Source organism: Eumetopias jubatus, unplaced genomic scaffold (assembly GCF_037043125.1).
Source record: "Eumetopias jubatus isolate StellerSeaLion01/CBP00866 unplaced genomic scaffold, mEumJub1_p1.0 scaffold_6, whole genome shotgun sequence".
Taxonomy (NCBI): domain Eukaryota; kingdom Metazoa; phylum Chordata; class Mammalia; order Carnivora; family Otariidae; genus Eumetopias; species Eumetopias jubatus.
In genome coordinates, this window is record NW_028274812.1 from 9,720,122 (window position 1) to 9,744,803 (window position 24,682).

General features: G+C 43.5%; 1 protein-coding gene and 1 pseudogene across 1 annotated transcript in view; both read right to left on the reverse strand.

The window, feature by feature from the left end:
- Window positions 1-24,682, reverse strand: part of TULP4 (TUB like protein 4) — a 232,735-nt gene that overhangs the window by 198,172 nt on the left and 9,881 nt on the right. The window lies entirely within an intron of this gene.
- Window positions 13,376-13,543, reverse strand: LOC114209377 (U2 spliceosomal RNA; annotated as a pseudogene).

Sequence of the window (24,682 nt, forward strand, 5' to 3'; positions counted from 1 at the left end):
ATTTATCATTTTATAAAACAGAATTTTAAAAGGAGAAACAGTTAAGAAAATGGAGACAGTAAAAATGTTAACACTGTGCACAAAAAACTTGGCCTTCAGTGTGCCTGCCATCAAAGCAAAAGGAGACTCATGATGGCTGACATAAATCTTATTATCAGAAATGAAGAAACTGTCTAGTTACCCAGGAAAGACAACTTTTCCTTAGTACTGAAAGCTGAAAAAAAAGCCAACATTAAAGCACTACAGAAGAGCCACCGGATGATGGAAAGGATAATGTCTACAACGACTTTACACAAATGCAGAACAGGATTTATAATTATTTCCAATAGCAAGCACGAATAAAGGTTTAACATTCATGGGTAATTCCAGAAAAGCAACTGTTTGAGGACTACGGTAATCTGGTCTGAAATGTACTACAGATCAAACAGACAGAGAACATGCCCTTCCCATTGTTCCTAAAAAGGAAGACTCAATCAAACTAGTAAATGAACAAGATTGATGGCTCTAAGGTGTGTACTCCATCTCCCTGCCTCCCTCTGTTTAGCTATCAAATGTCGCCACCTGTCCCTGTCATCTCTTTGGACTGATGAAAGAATAAAAACCAGGAAGGGGAAAAAAGACCTCAGAATTTAAGGTGGTTCTATAAATAAAGAAATTAAGGCAGAGACTTCAATCTAGGAACCCAAAATCTGAATTAACTCTCTCAGATGCTAGTAAAATGCATGCAAACAAATGAGATTGTTTCTTTCTTCTTCTGCCTTTTTGAATATCCTTCCCAGAACATTCCCAAGCTGAAGCAACTCAACCTGGCCCCATGTGATGATCCACTTGCGTCCCAGTCACTTACCCAAAGAATTGGGAGCTAGAGGGATTCCAAGTGGCCATTTTTTCCTCAGATTTAACAAAAGATATGTTGCTGTTTCTTTTTAAATAAAATATTTTTAAATAAAAACCAACTAAACCCTACTACCCATACATCTGTCCATCTATCCATTCACTGAACAAACACTTGACCGCCCTACATCCCAGCCTCTGTGCTAAGCAATGAAGAAACCATGAATAAAGCACAGCCTTGACTTTCTCATTTAGATGACAAATGACAGTGTTTCTCCCAATCTGAACAGTTAAAATGGGTACTGCACGGTAAGAATGCACCTTTCAAATACCATTAGAATGTAAGATTGTCTCCTGCAAACCTGAAGATGGCTCAGGGCCTCAAATACAGAATCATATCTTCAACTACTCACCTGACTCTAGCCACCCTCCTAACAACAGCAGGGCTTTCAGCTCTGTCCCCAGGGACTGAGCCAACAGTTTTCATAGCTACAGAGGCACTGAGGGCCACCATTTAAGTGTGAAAACAAATTGTGCAGGGGGTTCTTCTAACCATGGTTTTCTCCTTTGGTGTGAAGTGGTTTTTAATTTCACTGAAGAATTTCTACAAGAACTCAGTCTTTATAATAAAAATAAAATCTACAGTCAAGCAGCCACTTATTCCAAAATGCCAAGAAAATGGTACTCCTGGTGAAGAAAACAAAGAAAAGATGACTTTAAATAAGAAGGGAGGATAAGGTAATAAATGACCAGTGTTAAAGTATCAAAAATAAAAATGCAGGGCACCAGGGTGGCTCAGTCAGTTGAGCGTCCGCCTCTTGGTTGCAGCCCAGGTCGTGAGATCGAGCCCCGCATTGGGCTCTGTGCCCAGTGGGGAATCTGCTTGGGATTCTCTCTCTCCCTCTCCCCCCACCGTCTGTGTGTGCTCACACGCTCACGCACTCTCTCTCTCTCTCTCTCTAAAATAAGTAAATAGGGGCACCTGGGTGGCTCAGTTGTTAAGCATCTGCCTTCGGCTCAGGTCATGATCCCACGGTACTGGGATCGAGCCCCGCATCGGGCTCCCTGCTCCATGGGAAGCCTGCTTCTCCCTCTCGACTCCCCCTGCTTGTGTTCCCTCTCTCGCTGTGTCTCTCTCTCTGTCAAATAAATAAAATAAAATCTTTAAAAAAATAAAATAAAATAAGTAAATAAATCTTTAAAAAAAGCTATACCCTCCCCCCAATATACAATGGCATAAAAAGCATATTCATTCAATCAGTCACATTTTATAATGTCTCAGGTTTCTTCCTTTAAAGGTATTCATAGTACTCTTGCCACCACAAGACTAATGTCATACTCCAGTTCTAATTAAAATTCACACTAAGGCCTACCTTTCAACAACAAATATTCAAGTTGATAAATAAAGAAATGAAAAAAGAATATGTAAGGAAAATACGCCATTCTCCTACTTACTGAATTGTCAATTTTGACTCCTCAGTTACTGAGAAAGTCAAACTCTTACATCTACCATGATGCATCTCCTGCCCGTCCATGTAGTTAATGCCACACATTTAGCTTGGTCATAACGAGGCATCACCTAACGACACCGTTCTGAAATAGCAGCCGTATGGTCTAGGGAATGACTTTCTAGGTAGAGAGGTTCACATGCTAAATTCCAAGCCAAGCCAAGCACCAAGTGTTCACAGCTGTCTGCTGTGCCTGACAAGCTCTTGGCAGAGAATGACCGGGTCTGCTGAATGTCTCAGTGAGAACACAGTGAGGCCCACACCTTCTAAGGGCAGCGGAAGGAGACAGGCCAAGGATGCTGTCCCAGTTACACTCGTGTCAAATGACTGGGCTGGGAGAGGGAGACCATCCATTTTCTTTTCTTCTTTGTTATAATTACCTGAAGTTAAACACTGATGCAGTCATTTGAAACTAATTTTTTACACAATTTAAATAAGCCATGTGTTGAAGACTCGTCATGCACATAGAGAGGGTATCGTACGCTTTGGGTAGGAAGTATTTTCTACACATCTTACTACCAAACTCTATATTATTATCTTTCTATGACATTAAGATCGTAATATAACAGAGAAGGGAAAAGAACACATCTTCCTATCAGACCTAAGCTAAATCATGGAAAAATCTTAGAGCAGTTTATATGTAAATTTAATGGCATCTTCTAAAAGTTTCAACTGGATGGTAGAAAACATATCCAAGATTTAAATTCTTAACAATTATTAACTGTTCTAACATTATCAAAAACCATGTCCAGCCCTCTGAACACCACCCCCCCAGACCACCCCAGAGTCCTGTGTAAAGGAAGGATGACCTCACCCACACAACTCCCTAATACAGGAACAGTAATTTATGTCTGAATCTCCTAACACAGTGCCCTGCAGAGGGTGGGGCCTCCAGAAGTATTTGTTCAATTAGAGTTTAAAAGGGGGAAAAAAAAATCAGGATCAAATAAACACTCACTGACATCTATTACAAACAAAATAGAGTAATAAAACAGGTAAAATGATCAAAAAGAAAAAAATCTCACTGGCAGAGCAACTCTTCTTCTAAACCCATCACATAAAAATGTTCTCAAATTAAGCCAGGCAGAAAGTATTATCAAAGTAACATCTCACTTTTTCCTAGGAAAGATCGAAGCATACATAGGTCTTTAAAATTAAGCACTTCAGGGCGCCTGGGTGGCTCAGTCGTTAAGCGTCTGCCTTCGGCTCAGGTCATGATCCCAGGGTCCTGGGATCGAGTCCCACATCGGGCTCCTTGCTCTGCAGGAAGCCTGCTTCTCCCTCTCCCACTCCCCCTGCTTGTGTTCCTGCTCTCGCTGTCTCTCGCTCTGTCAAATAAATAAATAAAATCTTTAAAAAATAAAATAAAATTAAGCACTTCAAATCAACACAAGCAAAAATACCATCTTTTAGTTCTAATAACAAAAACATTTTTGGAAAGTGCTGGATCATTTACATTCAAAGTTAAGAGGCCAAAAAATCTGTTTTATTCTTCACTTCCCCTCTGAACACTCCGAAATATATCAGAACAGCTAAAGGAAAAGGTGAGGTGCTGAGCTTGGTTGTTTCTTCACAAGGTGCGGTGCTGTCGGTACAACTCACTGGTCTATATGCCAAGTATAGACAGGGTCTCAAAGGAGCTGTGAAAGCAGACCCCACCCGTCCCCCAACACTGCATCTCAGGTAAATACAGTGCAGCCCACTTGACTGACAAGCAACAGACTTAAGATCCCTTAAAAGCTCTGTCACTCCACGCCAGGATGGTAAATTTAGCACTCAAGGAAGGGAGCCCACACCTGCCTCCACCCCTTGCCAAAAAGGCCCAACACAAAGTAGGGCTCCAGTATCAAAGGCAGTGGGGAGACATGCAGGAATCAGGCAAGAGAGGTGACAGGATGGTCTCTGAATGAAGAAAGCAGAACTCAAGCTTGAGATGACCCAGAAAGACCGCAAAGATTACTGCTTCCAGAAAAAGAAATGAAAAAAGACTGTTCCTGGTGCCCCCACACCTGAGACTGTTGTGGGAAGGAGCGAGTGGTTTCAGGATCTCTGCATCACAGCCTGAGAATCATCCTAAGGTGTCCTGGCATAAAGTCGGATACTCACGGTGCAGAGTGACAGCTTCCACATAAAAGCCAAAAGCACTCTGCAGGCCACCGGAAACTCAGAATGACCAGGCCTAGTGTGACACTAGAAACTGAGATCCCACGCGACCCACACTGAGCTCTCCCACAGAGGACAGGTGGAGGCTAGCTGTTATTCTTGCCCCGGCAGCCAAGGCCTAGCCTTGCTTCTGAGGGTCCTAGCACAAACTTCCCCAATTAACCCACACACTAGGTGGTCAAAGTCGGCTTGTCAATGGATTGTTCAGAATTCTAGGTAATTCTAAAGAAGTAATGTCTTAAGTACTATCACTGCTATGCAGGTTAGTCCATAAAAGTCATTTTAAACCTACCATGTACTGGGGCTATAACACCAACAGTACTTTCTCCAATAATAACCTTTACTATCTATGAAGAATCTCATTTCCCTGACCTCCCTGACTGAGGGGTTGTTAAAGGTGATGTTTGGGACCAGGGAAAGCCAGGCAAACAAATATATGAAGATTCTAGTAACTTAGGCCTTGCCTACTGGCGTAACACAAACACCTCTGTATGTTTGTAGGGGAGAAAGTGCTGCTTTGCCCCCACTGCTTCCCAGTTATTCCAAATTTAAGAAGAGCAAACACTTGGGAAGGGTATCCTAGGGCATGAGTGCTGCCATGCCCTAGGGACCATCTGTGCTGGCTTGCTGTTACCTATCTAAATCATGAGCTTCGGACCAGGGAACAGCTGAAGCAGTCATTAACTAGGGTCATGTTTACCCTCCCATTGTCAACTAAGAACATATTGTTTTTGTTGCTTTAGAAGAAAGGTCTCCCTAGTTCATTACAATCATTATTCCTGCTCAGTAAGAGATAATGTGCCCCAATCTGAGAAGTATGTGTGAATGGCACACTCCAACATCTCAGACATAGCAGGGGCCCATCTGCATTCAGTAACTTTCACAGACACAGAATGACAGTTCTTTGGAAGTTACAGGGTCTTAAATAAGCTGATGATTTACTGTCCTCCACAACAGAACTACAAACAAGACCTTAATTAATTTGCTAATAGTTATTGCCTGTTTACTAAAATTAGCCTAAATTCCATCTTTTGGCCTACTCCAGGGGTGTGCATAAGGCACATTCTCCTGAGAGAATTAGTACTGAGGAAAGTAAAACTTGCCATTAAAGTACTTGCATAACTAAGGTGGTTCCAGAAGAACCCTGCGGACAGCGACACAGAGCTGCAGAGGAACAGGGTGGACATCAAGAGAGAGCTAACAAAAGTTGTGGCTGTGGCCATGCAAATGTCTCGACTTGGTACTTGGTCTGTAATCAACGCCAGGAGAAACAGAGCTGATGACAGTCGTACTGGGGCCTTAAGGTCACCGTATCCAATGGCCGTTCCCTGGTAGGAACAAGGCCAAACACTCGGCGGCTCCACCCCTCACCATGGGTGCAAGCGCCCCTGCCTGGCTTCCCTCCACCGCCCACAAAAGCGCCAGCACCATCACGCCCGCCAGCAGTCGTCTCCCAAGGGTCAAGTTCCGTGATGCATGAAGCAGACAAGTAGGACTAAGAGTGAAGAAACAGAAAATGCAGGTGTAAATGTCCTGGGACTCTTGCAGGGGGTGGGGGTGGGGGGGGGCAGAAGCGGCAGGCGTTGGATAAGCATCTACAGCGTAGCGATGGGTTGTGTTCCAGTCTACAGAAGATTCAGCCCTTTTGGAACTTAGAACACATTTTCTGAAAGAGGTAAAAATTAGGTTTCTAGTGCAGCCTAAAATATAACCTATATTTACTTCTTTCAACAAATATTTACTGAGCTCTAGCCATCCGGGAACTTATATTCTAATGGGGGAACTAAAAGCAAAAGGGAAAAGGGCGCCTGGGTGGCTCAGATGGTTAAGCGTCTGCCTTCGGCTCAGGTCATGATCCCAGGGTCCTGGGATTGAGTCCAGCATCGGGCTCCCTGCTCCTTGGGAGCCTGCTTCTCCCTCTCCTTCTCCCTCTCTCTCTCTCCCTCTCTCTCTCTCCTCCTCTGTCTCTCATGAATAAATAAATAAAAATAAATAAAAAATACTTTATTAAATAAATAAATAAATAAATAAAAGCAAAAGGGAAAAAACAAACACATAAAGTTCTTGCCCTTGGTGGTGAGGGCTGCGAGAAGGAGAAAGCAGAGCCCTCCAAGGGGTGGTGAGGGAAGGTCCTCTGAGAAGGGACAGCAACGCAGACCAAAGAAGCAATGCAGCCAGGGTACGGCAGGGCGGAGAGGCAGGGAAGACTGGGTATGAAAAAGGACTGGGGGCCCACAGAGCGGAAAACCAAGGGATGGGATAAAGTTTAGGAGGGGCCTCGGCGGCCACAGAAGAGAGCTCAACTCTACTTCTGACTGCAGGGGGAAGCCTCTGCACAGTGCTAAGCAGCAGACTGAAACGGTCTAGCTTTCACGTCGGGACGGGCACCGCGGGATGGGGCCGGCGTGAAAGTGGAAGGGATACGCAGGAGGTTGCAGTGATCCAGGGGTGAGGTGAAGGGGCCTGCACAAAGCTGCTCACTTGTCAGAGGGAGAAGAGAGCAACCTGGAGCCATGTTCTAATGAGCCAGATGCAGGAGAGGAAATGGAGGAGTGGCCATGTGCAAAGGTCACCATATCCAATGCAAAGGGGATAATCACACTAAAACGCAGGGTTGGCGTGGCACACACACTCAGTCTCTGCCGAGACCATATTCCCAGCTCCACCACTTACTGGCCGAGAGACCCTGAGTGCTGTGGGAAGGCTCTCTGTGCTTCAGTTTCTGACATCAATCAGGGAGAGTGAATAGCATCTACCTCAGGGATTTGCTGTGAGAATTCAATGAGGTGGTATTTACAACATACCTGCAACAGTGCCTGGTACCTACCAGGAGCTGTATAACCTATTCTTTCTATTACCATCATCTAACTCATGGTGCTGTTATTAGGACTAAATAGACTAACTGAGTTAATCCATGTAATGCCTTTAAGGAAATGCCTGGCACATAATACTCTCAATAAATGTCAGCCCTTATTGCTATCATCACGAATGATCCCCAGTTGGTGGTGGCAATAATTGAGGTGAAGAACAGAATGAGGAGGCGGCTGCTATGAAAAGGTCCAAAGGGTCTAGAGAAGAGGTTGCATTTGGTGTGTTAAATCTGCAGTGTCCATGAGCCATCCAAATGTCAAGGTCAAGTAAGGTGGACATATGAGTTTGAACCTCAGAGGAAAAGTCTGGACTAGAGATACTAACTTAAGAGTCATCCACACAAAGATGAGTTTACTACAGAAAATGATGACCTTGGTGAGGGAGAAGATTAAGGTGGAGGAGAGATGCTCTAGTGGTGAACTTTACAGAGCCCCAATATCCCAGGTCAGGCCAAAGTGGAGGAGGCAGCAGAGGACACTGACAAAGAACAGTGCAGAGGAGGAGGAAGGCCAACACAGAGTGGGGTCTTAACAGTCTTAACTCCTGAAAGGTCAAGTTGGATGAACATGCTGGAAGTAGCCACATGGAGGTCATCAGTGATCTTGGCGGGAACATTTTTAGCATCTTACATATGCACTTCAACTCTACCTAACTTTCATTTACAATATCGTGAAAGAACATGCATTTTCAAGGGCAATGCGCAGTGGGGGAAAATCTGTCCTCCGAGTCAAGAAACTAAAGTCCAAGCTCCAGTGAGGTCTTGGGTAAGTCCCTCAACAAAAAGGGTGTCCATTCCTCCACAGGTAAAATGACAAGGTTGGACCAGATTCCCGAACACAGGTCATGGGCTCCCTATGTGTCTAAAAACCACTAATCAAAGTCCATAGCTATTTTTCAGTATTTAAAACATGTACTGATCGCTCCTCAGCCTTCTGGCTAAGATCAAATGTAAAATGTGCCGAGAACTATGCACCCGCCTCAAGTGAAGTTACACAAATGAAACTGTCACATTTCTTTGTTTCTGGTTGAAATTATAACTGAGTGTGGTAACACCTGTAAAGTTGGGAAGCAGCCACGGTTAAGAAGGGAGACTCTGGAGTCTAAATGCCTGATTTCAAATCCTGGCTCCACCACTTACAACTGGCTGCCCGCGTAGAGCTCAAAGTCTCAGTTTCTCCATCTGTGAAATGGGGATTGTGAGATTACCTATCTCACAGAGTAGAGGAAGGTTTTAAACACATTGGTCCTTCAACGATCTCAGCAGGGACTCTCCGTTGGCCTTCCTCCTCCCTCTTGACTGTTCTTTCTTAATCTCCTCTGCTGGCTCCTCCACCTGGGAGGAGCTGGGATGCTGGGGCTCCACAGGGCTCCACCTGGAAGGACCTGGGATGCTGGGGCTCCACAGGGCTCCACCTGGAAGGACCTGGGATGCTGGGGCTCCACAGGGCTCCACCTGGGAGGAGCTGGGATGCTGGGGCTCCACAGGGCTCCACCTGGAAGGACCTGGGATGCTGGGGCTCCACAGGGCTCCACCTGGAAGGACCTGGGATGCTGGGGCTCCACAGGGCTCCACCTGGAAGGACCTGGGATGCTGGGGCTCCACAGGGCTCGCCACCAGATCCTCTCCATCTCCATCCTCTCCTTTGCTGGGCTCATCACAAAGCATGTTAATTATGTACTGAACAAACAGAAGCTGTTAATGCCATGATCTTATACTAAACAAAAGATCTTAGCTATTAATAAGATCACTTTTCTGGGGGCAATGAGGGAAAATAATAAAAAGAATATAGGATGGTGAAAATGCGGGCGATCCTGACTCAAAAAATCTTTTTCTAGATGCCTGAAACACATCTACCATCCTATTGTATGAAACTCAGCACCTTAATTAAAATCTAGGGGACAAGGCTTTGCTCTCTACTAGATGATATAACTTCCCTGAGGGCAGCACACAAATCTGACTTAGTGACAGCATACGATCCGTGACTAGTAAACAAATCCCCTGGTACCTGCCCCCTGAACTCCTAAAATTCCACTCCCAAATTTCTAATTTAGAAATTAAAGATTCTAAAATTTTATCTGCAAATACTTTTATAGGTTACACTGCATCTGTGTCCCATAAATGCTTCCAAGGCATCGGCCCCACACACACCCTTTGGCTCACCTCAAGCAAAATTCTACAGATTTTCACATGTAACCTTCCGAAAAGTTTCCCCAGCAGATTCATTCTCAGTGCTTTCTAACTTTAAAACCCAACCTTTCAGAACATCTTATTTTACTTTGGGAGGACAGTTACACCTGAATCAAAGCAACCCTTTCAACATTTCTAAAGGGCAAACAAACAACAAATACCCATAAACTCTGAACTACAAGAGACAAAGTATATGTGCGACATTTCAATGCCCTTCCTCCTCTTAAATGACTTGTGACACAACCCTGAGGAAATTGGACCAGAATAGTTACCCACCTAAGATTCAAATGTTTTCTTGATTACCACATGATAAGTAACAATTGATAACAAAACAAAATAGGACAGAGCAGAAACTACCAAAAAACTGCTTATATTAAATAAACCAATTACTGGGGTGCCCAGGGTGGCTCAGTCACTTAAGCAGCTACTTTGGCTCAGGTCATGATCTCAGGGGTCCTGGGATCGAGCCCCACGTCGGGCTCCCTGCTCGGCGGGAGGCCTGCTTCTCCCTCTCCCACTCCCCCTGATTGTGTTCCCTCTCTCGCTGTCTCGCTGTCTCTCTCTCTCAAAATAAATAGATAAAATCTTTTAAAAAAAATTTAAAAAAGTGAAGGCAGCCCCCAAAGCTGCCACACGTAAGCACCATCAAGGCTGGGGTAAATTAGCTCTAATTCATGAGACACTTCATCAGTGAAAGATCCATAATTTCAGAAAGAAATTTTGAAAGCTTAGGAAGACTTAAAAAAAAAAAAGGTAAGTATCAAATCAATAGATGATGTATGTTATTTAGCTGCAGGAGTCCAAAGTGAAGTGTGAAATGAGGAAAGCGGCCAAGAGACACTCATGCCAGAAATGTCCACCGAGTACACCCCACAGGCCCAGGCACGGGGCTGGGGACGAGCACTTCGGAGATCCCGGCAGAAGGGGAGAAGATAGTGGGAACAGATAAACTTCAATACTACCAGAGAAATTCTCTAACCAATGGCCAACACTTAAAGTGCTCTCGGGCAGAGCTAAGAATCTTGATTGAATGACTGGTCCTTGACAACATAAAGCCAGGGAAGGATCTTACGAAGACTGCAACAGCAAAGCAAAAAACGGAGTTCAAACTTGGGCAAAAACAAGAAGAATTTATTGACTAAAACTATATTGATAATATCCAATAATGACAACCCAACTGCCTATCAACAGATGAACAGACAAGCAAAATGTGTCCGCGCACTCACACAGGGATATTATTCAGCCTTAAAAAGGAATGAAATTCTGACCCATTAAACAACCTTTAAAATCTGGAATAAACTATTAAAAGAACATGTAAAAACAATCATCATTCACCCTGACTCAACTTAAAAATTAAAAATTAAAAGACCAAGAATTATGGGGGGGGGAGGGAAGGTAAATTTACCTCTAATTAAAATTAAAGTCTACCGAATCTTTGGCAATTCCTGCAGAATGGCCTTCCTGTGTTGATGGACCACTGGGGAGAGAGCAAGCATGGGGCAAGAACTGAGGACTTCTGCGCTACTAAGGACCCACTTTACATCTTTCTCCACTTTCACGGCCTCCCTGTGAGACACTATAATCCCCATTTTACAAATGATTAAACCAAGGCTCAAAGAGTTTAAGCTAAGATATCAAAATTCCCCAAGCTGTTAGTGACAGAGCTAAGATTTGATATCTGACTCCAAGTCCATACTTTTTCCACCAAACTGTGATGCTAGGATTAACAGTAATTTCCATTCTAACCCGTGTTGCTTTGGAACAGGGAGGGAAAGCTGTGTATAATTATTTGATGAGAACCAAACAATGTATGAAACTAGGCCAACTCTGACCGTTCTCATGGACTCCAGAATTTCTAGAGGAAATAACAAATGACCAAACCCAAATCTGATGTTAAAATGTAAGAACCATAGATTAGGAAGAGCCTTCCCAATACTCTGGTCACTCAACACTGGGAAGGGTGTGAATAAATAATGCACACACTCCCAATTCCAATGCTACATAGAATGCATTACTCTGCATTTTACATAACTATGCCTTAGTTTGGTGAGGAAGCCCAACTTTCCGGGAGGCAATTTAGCAATAGGCAGAAAGTAAGTAAAGCCAACAGTACTAAAGGAAGTCTGGCTAAGGGGAGGATTAAGCCAAAGATGTTCACCAATAGTGCTACTCAGCATCACTCTAGATATTCCAGGAAGTGCATTATAACAGGAAGAACCCACCAAAAAAATGGAAAGAACCAAAATCATCCGTATTTGTAAATACTTTTTCATCTGGAAAACCCAACAGAATTGAATGAAACTGGTACCATTTTTCCCAGTACAATGGGAAAAAATAATACACAAGAATAAGTTACACAAAAAACAATCTGCAGAAAACAGAGACAGGTACACTGATGGGCCACTGAGGAATTTCTAAAAGACACGGAGCAGATGGGACCAGACTGACAGAAAAGTACCCAAGAGCCCTAAACTGAGCCAAGCAAAGGCAAACACCCCACTCTCCACTAAAGAGACTTAGGCAACGGCTGTGCACTCTGGGCCCACGAGGGAAATGGGAGTTTGACCTGGCAGGCTCGCCTGCACGGCCTCCATGGGCCGAACAGCCACTGGGGTAATGCTGGACCGCCACAGCAACAGGCTGACTAGCAGAGAAGCGACATTCCCCAGTGATCTGGAAGACTTGCCAGTGGATGGCCGCGAACCAGCACAGAGGCCCTACCACAGCAGCAGCACGAGCAGGAACTCGAAATGAAGAACTCTTCTGGCCTCTCAGGGCCTACGCTCCTCTCAATCTAACAACGGTCCAAAAAGCAATGAAGGCTGCCCTTTCCTCTGTGTGAAGCCAGGCTGGATTCTCTTCTCACTGAGTGGCTTTGGTTTTCTGTTTGACATGTTGGCATGCCAACCTGGATGCAAGATTTTTGAGGGCAGGACTCCCATCTCTCCTTGTAGCTCTGTGTTCACAGACATGCCAGTGATTGATAACAATGAAAACAGGAAGAGATACCAATTTTTCCCCAGTATTACCACCAGGTCTTGTAACAATTATAGTCTCAGCTACATTGTACATGTATCATTCTTGAAGAGCAGTACGATCTTCTCATCAGCCCACAGACGCTTGGTGAATACTGTCTTGAAATCAGTTCAACTAGGGGAAACAGCAGTCATGTCGGACATCTGTAAACCACTGCATTCTGCTCTCACTGAGGTTAACACCCTAAGTGAGGTAAGAAGTCTTTAGATAGTCCTTCCTCACCTAACTAAGGCATATTTATGTAAAATGCAGAGTAATGTATTCTATTTAGCATACACCTAAATTCTCTTCATCTAAAAGTTTAGCCTAAACTGAGTTTTGTGTATCAAAGAGCCCAAGAGCCCTAGACAGCCCTTTTCTGTCAGTCTGGTCCCATCTGCTCCGTGTCTTTTAGAAATTCCTCAGTGGCCCATCAGTGTACCTGTCTCTGTTTTCTGCAGATTGTTTTTTGTGTAACTTATTCTTGTGTATCAAAACTGAGTCTTGTGTATCAAACTGAGTAAAGAGCAAACAACACTGAGTTAGTATAATCCATACAAAAGAAACAACCCAGGAGGATCAAAAAGTAGGGCGATATTTATCACATCTTTGTTTTAAAATAGTCCCAAATTAGAAGCAACCCAAACACTGAAGTATATTATAATTTATATGCTTGATAGAATACTACTGTCTTCAAAAAAGTATAATCACCCAGGTGTCCATCAACAAATGAACGAATAAACAAAGTGTGGTATATACATGCAATGAAATACTATCTTTAAAAAGGAAGGAAACCCTGACATATGCTCCAACATGGATGAACCTTGAAGACATGCTCAGTGAAAGAAGCCAGTCACAAAAAAGACCTACAGTGTGCAATTTCATTTATAGGAGGTACCTAGAGTAGTCAAACTCAGAGAGACAGAAAGTACACTTGATCTTAGCCAAAAGGCCGAGAAGCGACAGACAGAAAGTAGAAGGGGGGTTCCCAGGGGCTGCAGAGGGAGGGGGTAGGGAGTTATTGTTTAACGGGTCCAGAGCTTCAGCTCCGGAAGACAAAGAAAGTTCTGGGAGATGAATGGTGGTGATGGTGGTTGCAAAACAATGTGAACATCCTTGATGCCACTGAACTGTACACGTTAAAACAGTTAGAATGATAAATTTCATTTTATATATATTTTATCACAGAGTATAATTATAATGAACATATAGAAACATGAAAAATATTTATGCCATGTTAAATTTTCAAAAGCATACAAAGGTGTTTGTAGTCTTTTTTTTTTTTTTTTAGATTTATTTATTTGAGAGTGCATGCGTGCGCATAAGCAGGAAGGGCAGAGGGAGAGGGAGAGAGAATCTCAAGCAGACGCCCCCCCCCCCCTCCACCACCACAGCTGAGCACGGAGCACGACACGGGGCTTGATCTCACAACCCAAGATCATGACCTGAGCTGAAATCAAGAGTCAGTTGCTCAACCGAATGCGCCAGCCAGGAGCCCCAAAGGTATCTGCAGTCTTAATTAAAACTATGAAAAAATGTATATGAGAAAAGGATTTAAAAAAAAAAGCTCTGGTGAAGAGTTGTAATAATGGTGGAGACTGGATGATTTTCCTCCGTTTTACAAACATACTATAATATTTTGCTGCTTTTTATGCTTAAACTTATAAAAACATCAAAAACCAGCATGCTAGAGGGGCGCCTGGGTTGGCTCAGTCGTTAAGCGTCTGCCTTCAGCTCAGGTCATGGTCCCAGGGTCCTGGGATTGAGCCCCACATCGGGCTCCCTGCTCCGCGGGAAGCCTGCTTCTCCCTCTCCCACTGCCCCTGCTTGTGTTCCCTCTCTCGCTGTCTCTCTCTCTCTGTCAAATAAATAAATAAAATCTTAAAAAAAAAAAAACTAGCATGCTAGATATAATACCAAGACAGCAAAGCCACAGTGTCTACAACCACAGAGTTCCCTCATCTGTTTACTCCTTTCTCCATTCATCTAATCCTAAATTCAGGACAAAACAAAAAGGTTTTATATAATGCTTAATATTTGGGGGCTGGGCAATGACCTAAGAACTGGTAGGTAGCGCTGGGTGCATAGAGAGGATTTAATTTTCATCAAATTAACAGTTTCCCTCTTACCCTCATTTTAAACTTTAAGAAGAAAGCCAGTATTTGCCTTACTTGAGCCAAAATTTTCTATCAACACAACTTCCTTCTTAGTCATTACTTTAAACTACCTCACCTCTTTTGTGGGAGAAGCGCAGGGTCTAAATAAGTAAATTAAGTTTTCATCAAATAAAATTTCTCTTAAGCTGGACAGGCAAGGAAGTGAGGTGGGAAAGAACCAGACCAGGAAGCAGAAGAGAGGATCTGGTCAGCTCCACTGGCTAGTGGCTGGGAGGCCTCAAGCGGAGTGCAGCTTCTCCAAACTCAGTTTCCCATCTGTGAATGTGCAAACTATTTGTTCCATACTTCATCAACAAATAAGAACCAAAAGTGACATTCATAAAAATGCTCTGAAGAATGTAACATATGTTGTAAACTAAAAGGTGACTGTCAAATTCACAATATTAACTTGATCTTTCTCTGTGCTGCCTTAAGGTACCACATGAAATTAGTCCTTCCCTATATGCTTTTCTGCTTTTACATTATTACTTCTAACTTGTCATTTTGAAGACACCGAGTCTCCCCAGTCCTCAGAACTCCCCAGCTCTGCATTTGTGACGAGAGAAGTACGGCTCAAGGCTTTCTATTTAAGATCTGACGTTTCAGGGGCATCCCCCATGGTTTGTGGAAAGAAGCCCACAGAAGAAGAGAAAGGTCAGGTGGGATAAAGGGCTTCCTACGACCTACAGGCAACACTCCCAATTTTCATTCAATAGCAGGGCTCTTGCAGCACTATTTGAGAATACCACTTGGCTTTTCAATCCTTTAAAGCAGTAATAAATGTGCCCTACCCTTTTGAAGGCAGGAAACTTAGCAGACTAGGGGCACGCTGGAGCAGCTGTGCAGAGGGGGTCTTCCTCCACCGCCATGTTTATCCAGGGGCTAATCGTGCCCTTCCCGTCAACCCCAGTAATACGGCATACTTCACACAACCCACCTGTTCTGGGGAGGGGAAAATGAGTTTTAATTTGAAATATACTAAAATTCAAATGGGTAAAAAACCACTTTTATTACAACTGATGTGCAAAGTAGATCATGCACATTTGGGAAGATGACAAACCAACACATTTATAAATTCCCAAATTCTCAAATGGCACTAGTTTCCAAAATGACCAGGCCACTCTTCTTCACCTTGCAATCACTAAGTGATACCATCAAATCTCCTTGGATTACTGCATATAGGTTCACAACTCACACAGGGTTTGAATCCCAATTTAATTCCAATTCACAGAGGGTTCTCAAATTCACACAGGGGATCTATGTGTGTAACCAAACAACTAAAAATAGGAATAGCTCTGGGGCGCCTGGGTGGCTCAGTTGTTAAGCGTCTGCCTGCAGCTCAGGTCATGATCCCAGGGTCCGGGGATCGAGTCCCACATTGGGCTCCTTGCTCAGTGAGGAGCCTGCTTCTCCCTCTCCCTCTGCTGCTCCCCCTGCTTGTGCTCGCTCTCTGACAAATAAATAAATAAAAATCTTTAAAAATAGGAACAGCTTTTTTTTTTTTAAGGATTTTATTTATTTATTTGCAAGAGAGTGCACATGCAAGTGACAGAGCACAAGCAAGGGGAGCAGCAGAGGGAGAGTGAGAAGCAGGCTCCCTGTGGAGTAGGGAGTCCGATGCAGGGGCTCGATCCCAGGACCCAGAGATCATGATCTAAGCCGAAGGCAGATGCTCAACCGACTGAGCCACCCAGGCGCCCGAACAGCTCTTTTTCATAATCTCAGAAGTCAGTGGAGTGCATGAACTGCCAATGACCCAGAGACCCCAACAAAATAATGACTGCAAGGATGGACGATCCACTGATACATCTTATTTTTTAATTTATTTTAATTCCAGCGTAGTTAATATACAGTGTTATATTAGTTCCAGGTGTACAATATAGTGATTCAACCCTTCCATACATCACCCTCATACATCTTGATTTAAGTGAATATGATGCAGAAAGATTCAAATTTAAACTAGCCGATTTTAGGGGGAAAAAATTACTGAAGGACTTCTGATAGCAAGCTCTCCCTGTGCATTTAAAATATATTTTAAAATATTTTATTTATACTCAAGTTTTCAAGAATATGTCTCCCACATCAAGCTATCCTGCTTGATTAAATTTCGATCTCTCTAGGTTCAAACAATGTGGATATGAAAATAAGCTATAATGCATGCTACTAAAAAAGACATTTAATTTTAGAAAAAGTTAATTCCAGAATTTATTTAGCAGGTTCATCTCCTCAACTTACAGGATTTTTTTTTGTTGGTAATGGTAGCATTTTTTTGATGGTAGTGTCTTGGTTTGATTTAGTTTTTAGCTTTATTGTTTCATTTTGCCTGGGTCCTTTCACAATTGTTAACACTTTTTGTAAATTGTAGCAGGGAAGTCCTTTCTACTAAACGTCAATGACCTCATCAACTGCCCTGTGCCCTCCCACAGCTTACCACGGGTGTCACCATTTTCCAGGACCACTCTCAGTTCTTCCCAGGAAATTCTGGAACACAAAGAAAACAGTCTCTCTCTAGACACTTGGTTCATAATATGGAAAACCTGAGTGTTGGTGGCCATGTCTGCCACAGGGACTGAGGAACAGAGGACGCTGGTCTGTGAGAGAAGAGAATAACTCAAAAGCAGTGAGGGAAGCTAAGAGAGGGGGGAAGAGAGAAGGAAAGAGTCAACAGGACAATTCACGGAGCGTCCCAGTCTCTGGGTCCTGATCTGAGCCCCCGCTGCATCCCTGCCAAGATTGCAGTACACAGCTCAGAACGCTTCCACTAAGTTCTCTTTTTTCTCATAAGTTTACTTAGGTCTCTTTGACTTGTAACCAAGAAACCTCCAACTAATGAGGGCTCTACAGTCCTTTCTGTTGACTGTTTTGAAAAAGGCAAGATAGAAACCTACAGGTGGTAGACTGAACCCAGCAGGGTCCGTAGCCAGGAGGCAGCAGGTGCCACCCCAGACCCTGCTTCTCTGGCAGGGGTTAAAAACAGGGTCAACTCCGACCTCACACATCACCAGGCCACCACAGTTCAGCTCCTGTAGTTAACACAGCAAGTAATGCTAGGTTAAAGAAGTGAGTTCTTCTCTCTGCCACACCCTTGCTTTAAAGTATAAATCAGGAGACACAGAGCCGCTTTTAGGGCACCACTGAAAACCACTGTGCCTGGACTGAGAGCCACTGAGCCTCCCAGGGCAAGAACAGCAAACCAAACCCAGAGAAATGGGGGCACAATACCTCCATTCCACCTAGCCAGCTCCCATATGGAAAGGAAGTATATTCCAGCCTAAAATCCAAAGGGACATCACATTAGGCAGAGCATGCTAATTATTTTTTATATATATTTGATATACGGAAAAGAAGAATTCACCATTTTTTAAGTACATCAGAGTACTTGCTAAAAACATCATGATGGTCGCACAACAGTACGAATGTACTTAATTAGCCACTGAACTGTACACTTTATAAATGACTAAAATCATAAATTTTGGGGTGCCTGGGTGGCTCAGATGGTTAAGCATCTGCCTTTGGCTCAGGTCATGATCCCAGGGTCCTGGGATCGAGTCCCGCATCGGGCTCCCTGCTCCGTAGGGAGCCTGCATCTCCCTCTGCCTCCCTCTCTCTGTCTCTTATGAATAAATAAAAAAAATCTTTAAAAAATAAATACATAAAATTATAAATTTTGTTAACTATATCTTACTAGAATTTAAACAACAAAACATGACACATTTCAAGAGTTACAGAGACAAACTGAACCTCCTCAGTGGAAAACACCGTGCACAGTATTACATGTGAGTCGTGTCAGTAATGTGTTGCCTTGCCATGGGAAACTCAGTACAGAACTGAGACTGATTTGAATGGTCAGTCTGGGTGGGCAGAAAAGAGCTGTGGTTTTTCAGGGGGTGGGGATGGAGACTGTTGAACCCAAGCAGACATCTCCTGAAATTAGTAATAATGAAAAATCGCTACATACAGCCTTATTTCCCCCCACCTCCTAATACCTGATCAGCATGGTCTTAACGTTACTAATTCCTAAGTATTTCAACATAAACTCCTCAGAAGACACTGCTGGTTTCCTATCAGCCACAAACAGATGGCAACCCAGAAGAGTCCTGTTCCCATTATGCCAACTTGGCGGGAGGCTCACCTGCCACTACCTGAAACACGGATCCCTCCCACTTGTACACAGAAGGCTCCCAAACACAACTAAAATCCTGCCCGGATGCCCACTGATCAGCATCCTTAAAAGCATGGGGGGGACGTCTCATTACAACTCCACTAATTAATAAACATAGGGAGGGACTACATCACATCCTGATATAATTACAGGAACACTGCCGCTCTCGTTGCACTTCCACTCTATGGTTCAGGCAGGTCCCCCACCTGCTTACACTGGGATGGAATCCAGTTTTGCTAATATATCCATATGTATGAGAATCGGAGCAGATCTTAGTATATCGAACCTGGAGAAAAACCTCTGGAGATGCTAAAAGTTCAATTTCAGATACATTCAATTTCAGATGCATCCTTAAAATTTTATTTACAATGAAACCATCTATACTCTTTTTGTAACCCCAACACAGATTTCTTGGCTGCAATTTTTTTTAACTTAAATGATTCAAACCCTAAGAGAATGACATTCATTCATAAATTATGCTTAAATCAAAACATATGAAAGCTGCCTGTGTTTGTGTGTGTGTGTTTGTGTGTGTGTGTGTGTGTGTGTGTTTGTACTGGCAAGGAGGAAGAAAAGAATCTGTGTGATTTACTTCATGCGATTCCAAGCAGAGATGCTCTTCTGTGCTTTCTGGATGCACCTGCTAATCACCAGGACCTTAACCACTGACTACTCCTTGCCTGCTCAAATCAAACTTGACTCTTTGGAATGTTAAGCCAAGATTTTCTTTAGCAGGAGCAGCTTAACTATAGCTCACTGCCCTCATGCCACACCCTTCAATGTATTTAAATCCTTCAATGGTTCTGCTTTTGCAATAAAAACCAAAATCCTTAAACACGGGATACAAGGCCCAGCATGAAAAGGAATCTCCCTCACCAAGGTCTCTGCCATTTCCTCAGGGAAGCCGTTTCTGACCTTCTGACTAGACCAAGTTCTACCTTCATATCCTGTACATCTCCTTCATGGTATGAATGAATGAATGAATCAAGCAAGCAAGCAATCCATCATCTGGTAGCTACTACATAAATTAGCATGTCTTTAGGTACAAGTAACCAATAATCCCAATTCAAAGTGCCTTAATTAACAAGGAAATTTATTTTGCATAACAAGTCAAAAGCAGGATGGTGGTAGGCTCTGAGTTTTCTGTGCCGTTTTCTTGGCTCTGTCCTCTCCCATGCACGGCTTCATGTTCAGATTATAGCAAAATGACTGTAACAGTTGTAGGCATCACATCCAGACAGTTTTCGGAGAAAAAGGGCTACCTAGTGTTGCCATTTTAAGGTTGAGAAGGTTTCCAGAAACTCCTGGCAGACCTCCCTCACATCTCATTGGCTAGGACCAGGCAGGTCTCTTGTTTACCCCTCCAGCAATCACCTACAGCAAATGGGGCCCGCATGAGGGGCTGGAATACATCAGAATTTATCCCTGTGCTGAGGATGGATCACTTTCTCTGCAGTCACATGCGGACAGAGAGAAGGTCTAAACAAAACCCAATCCCATTACGAAGGAAGAAGGAAAGAAAAGATGGTAGACATGCACTCAACAGGTCTACTAATTATCAATCTGGGCTATATGCTCTGGTCACCAACATTACCCAAGCCTGCCAAGAGAAAACCACCACCAGCCTCTCCTGCAGTGCATCTATAAAACTGGCAGGACCAGCTCGGAGGGGAGGCCACAGGGCGAGCAAGGGGGTAGAGGAAGGGACACAGGACTTTTAATCAGCTGGTGCTGGTTCAAGCCCCAAGACTTCTGCTTAACAATTATATGACTACAGGCAAATCCCTTGGCCTCGGTTTCCTCATAAAATATGTGCTTGACATAATGTACAACGTTGTCGTGAAGACCAAATAAAATGGCATACGTGGACAAATGCTTTGTAAACTACATGTGATGCATATTTTAAGCAATTATTACTGGCCATGGAAAGTCACAAACCACTGAGAAAAACTCCAGAAAAAATAAAGGCTGACCCCTATCTGGCCAAACAGAAGCAGGTACAATCTACTAAAGGACATTCTGCTTTAAAAATTATATTCCTATTGATTACCTGTGGCTTGATTGGAGGCTTTCCAATATCATCAACTGATTCTAACAGTTGGGATGGAGCAGAGCAACACTACAGAAGTTGTCTTCCAGGTCTCCAGAAAACCAAAGCCAGTGTCCTCTCCTCTGCTCCTTCACTGATCTCTCCTCCTAAAACATGCACAGCCAGCGTGTTTTCAGTGTTTTCTAGATGGAAAAGCAGGGGTGTCTTCCAAGTCAGAAAAGGTTAAGAAAATTTAAAAGTGTTTTTAGGTAGGAGAAGGGAGACTGATTTGAATGCACAAGTAAAAGCTACTCATTACCCATGAGAAAGCTCAGCCCAGGGGCGCCTGGGTGGCTCAGCCATTAAGCATCTGCCTTCAGCTCAGGTCGTGATCCTAGGGTCCCGGGATCGAGCCCCACATTGGGCTCCCCGCTCAGCGGGAAGCCTGCTTCTCCCTCTCCCACTTCACCTGCTTGTGTTCCTGCTCTTGCTATCTCTCTATCAAATAAATAAATAAAATCTTAAAAAAAAAAATTCAGCCCAACTCACATTAACATACTTGAGCTGCAAAGCCTACAGACAGTAAATGCAAAGGCATCTAAGGCCTCCCTGTTAATGCTATTTTTATCAAGCAGTGTGGGCTTGAAGCCACCCAACATGGTTTCTGTTCCACCTAATCCCCGGCCTGCCCGCTCCACCTCTTCTGTTCATCTGTCTCCACTTAAGGCCAGGGTAGAGACGGGCAAAGAAGCCACAGAGATTTTTAAACCTTTCTAAGGAGTAAGACATGAATTTATCTGATCTGTGTCAACCACATTTTTCCCATTAGGTACAACACACTTCATCTAGGCAGTAAAGTCAGAAGACCAGTCATATCTAGCACCAAGATTCAGAAGGGTGAAAGTAGTGATATTCTGGGTTTACCTTGATGTCTAGAACATAAAAAACTTCCTCACAGTAAGGGTGCCTTTCTCTCCTAGAGTTAAAAATCAACAACATATCATGATTTTCCACTCTGGTCCAGGCAAAAGAAGAATGAGGTAACAGTGTGGGAGCAAAGACAGCTTAGGGAGTTACCAGGAAAGGAAAAGGGAAGCAGCACAGTCAGTGTGGACGATCTGAGAGGCGTCTCTAGGCCCAAGTTCCATGTGGTCCCGCACATGTGCAACAGCGCCACGGCCAGGACGTGTGCTCCCTCAGGGCAGATGTGTCTCACAAGACCAGGAATCAAGGATACTCTCCATCTAAATCCCATGTATGAGGGAAAGGACTGTAAAAATCCGACACAAACGTGCTGTGAGCACAGCTACTCTCTGAAGCATGTTGCCATTCAGGGCCTGCCTCTCTAAAACCCACCCCATTTTAATACAACATACTGCCCTAGGAGGACATGGGTGAAAAAACTGATGAAGTCTAAAAGAAGTTAAAGGTTAGTTAATAATGATGCACAAATGTTCTGTAGTTACATAGGATATTGACATTAGAGGAAGCTGGGGGAAAGGCATATAGGAACTCTGTACTATCTCTGTACCTTTTCTGTAAATCCAAAATTATTCCAAAACAAAACCTTATTTTAAAAAGTTTTAAATACCTGTCTGCTTAAAAAAGAGAAAAAAATAATAATCCATGGAAAACTTTCTAAGCAAACCACCAAAGTCAAAACGTGGAAAAAAGACTGGAAGACTTGAATACGTAGAAAACTTACACTTTTATACATCACAATATGTCATGAACAGATTAAGAGTTGAAAGGCAACCAACAAACTGGGAAAATATGCACAAAAGAAAAGGGGTTAGTATCCATAACATAGTAAACTTTTAAAAAAAGATTTATTTAGGGGTACCTGGGTGGCTCAGTCTGTTAAGCGTCTGCCTTCAGCTCGGGTCATGATCCCAGGGTCCTGGGATGGAGCCCCACATCAGGCTCCCTGCTCAGCAGGGAGCTTGCTTCTCCCCCTCCCTCTGCTTGCCTCTCTGCCTACTTGTGCTTTCCCTCTCTCTCTGTCAAATAAATAAAATCTTTTAAAAAGATTAAAAAAATAAAAAAGATTTATTTAGGGGCTCCTGGGTGGCTCAGTCGGTTAAGCGTCTGCCTTTGGCTCAGGTCATGATCCCAGAGTTCTAAGATTGAGCTGCGCATCGGGCTCCTTGTTCAGCGGGGAGTCTGCTTCTCCCTCTCCCTCGGCCTGCTGCTCCCCCACTTGTGCGCGTGCGTGCACTCACTCGCTTTTTCTGTCAAATAAATAAAGTCTTTTAAAAAATAAAAAGATTTATGTATTTTAGAGAGAGCCTGCTGTGCAAGGAGGGGAGGAGCAGAGGGAGAGGGAGAATCTCAAGCAGGCTCCCCGCTGAGCGTGGAGCCCTGGGCTCAATCCTACATGGAGATCATTCCCTGAGCTAAGATCAAGAGTGGGAAGCTCAACCAACTGACTGAGCCACCAAGGCACCCCAGTAAATTTCTTATTTAAAGAAGAAAAAAAAAAGACTACATGCCTAGGTGCTCTGTCTGCTACACCTGCTTTCACACACATTTCAAATCTATGACATATCCAAACTCAAATTCAGAGCCTCCATAAACCACATATTTCTTCCGATTCTACCCACTGGCTCTAATTCCCCCTGGCTTGGGAGTTCTGCTAAAGAAAGCAGAGCTTCAATGCAGCATTCCCCAGGGGCAGCTACCTTCTGTTTAATTCATTTGACCAGTCCTAACCAAAGTCTCCTTCTAGAATCCAAAACTCTTTTCCTCTTTATGTTCTGTGTTAATGTCAAGCTTAGCTACATGGTGCCTACAGTAGTGAAAACAGGTCAAACCACAACCAGAAGGGGGAACCCTAAGCAAAAACAAAGGTGTACAAAGAACCTACATGGCAAACCAGACTCAAAACCTCTGCACCAGCCAATCAGGTGGACAGAAAAAAGGAAGCAGAAAAGCCTTTGCCACAGGTGAGCAGTCCTCTCCCACTTAGAGCCCCATTTACTTGAATTTCTAGAGAGATTCACAATCAAAGAAAAAGCATCTCTTTAAATAAAATACAGTTACATGTAGGGGCACTGGGTAGCTCGGTCGGTTGAATATCTGACTCTTGATTACAGCTCAGGTCCTGAGCTCAGGGTTGTGGGACTGAGCCCGCATCGGGCTCCAGAGCCTGCTTAGGATTCTCTCCTCCTCTCCCTCTGCCCTTCCACACCAACCCCCCAACATTTCTCTCTTTAAAAAATATCCATTTAAATCTAACTCAGAAGTTTATATTCAAACCAACCTATCTTAGTAATTTACTGGTTGTTTTTTCTGTTTTTAAATTTAGAAGGGGCCTGAGAATTCGAAGAGAGAATATATAGAGAGATATATATTCTCAGGGATACACTCCAACACCCCCAGTGGATGCCTGAAACCGCAAATAGTTCTGAACCCTATTTATGTTATGTTTTTTCCCGTATGTACTTACCTGTGATAAAGTTTAATTTATAAATTGAGCCCAGTAAGAAATAAACAATAAGAGTAAAATAGAACAATTATGACAATATACTCTAACAAAAGTTATGTCTCTCTTCCTCTCTCTGGAAATACCTTGTACTATTCTCATCCGACCTGCCGTGACGGTGTGAGATGACACAATGCCCACGTGATAACGTAAAGGATGCACGCACTGTAGCAGAGCTTCAGGCTACCAGGGACCTTCTGGTGCTACATCAGAAGGAGGATCATCTATTTCCAGACTGCAGTTGACAGTGGGTAACTGAAACCACCAAAGGC